The sequence below is a fragment of the Trachymyrmex septentrionalis genome, unplaced genomic scaffold, assembly GCF_001594115.1.
Source record: "Trachymyrmex septentrionalis isolate Tsep2-gDNA-1 unplaced genomic scaffold, Tsep1.0 scaffold80, whole genome shotgun sequence".
Taxonomy (NCBI): domain Eukaryota; kingdom Metazoa; phylum Arthropoda; class Insecta; order Hymenoptera; family Formicidae; genus Trachymyrmex; species Trachymyrmex septentrionalis.
In genome coordinates, this window is record NW_017305988.1 from 3,170,565 (window position 1) to 3,171,179 (window position 615).

General features: G+C 24.7%; 1 protein-coding gene across 2 annotated transcripts in view; it reads left to right on the forward strand.

The window, feature by feature from the left end:
- Positions 1-615, forward strand: part of LOC108754760 — a 13,085-nt gene that overhangs the window by 4,620 nt on the left and 7,850 nt on the right. The gene's annotated exons all lie outside the window — the stretch shown is intronic.

Sequence of the window (615 nt, forward strand, 5' to 3'; positions counted from 1 at the left end):
TTTGTAAATATATAATTGTTAATTCTATAAATTATAACACCTTTTTGATTTGTCGGACTTGAAACACAATCATAAATTGAAATAATTTCAGTATTAAATTAATTGATCATTAAATAAATTAATTGACAATTATTTTGCGTGAAAAATGCTGTCGCATGGTTTAACAGGCAGATAATAACGTTATATAATAGCATTAGTTAATAATCAATGATTATTTGTTAAAACACATTTCATTTTCAGTTAAATACCAATTTAAAACTTTATAAACAACGATTGACAGGATCTAACATTTTAAAACTAAACTCATTGAAATCAGCGCCTTATAGATCGCGGTAAGATGTTGAACTACTAATTTTTAATATACATTCAATAAAATTGAAAGTATATAATTAATTTTTCAGACATAAATTGAGAGCCGATGAAATTATCGGATTCACACAATAATTCTGAAATTAATAAATCCCCCCAAATTCTCAATTTATGTCTGAAAAATTAATTATATACTTTCAATTTTATTGAATGTATATTAAAAATTAGTAGTTCAACATCTTACCGCGATCTATAAGGCGCTGATTTCAATGAGTTTAGTTTTAAAATGTTAGATCCTGTCAATCG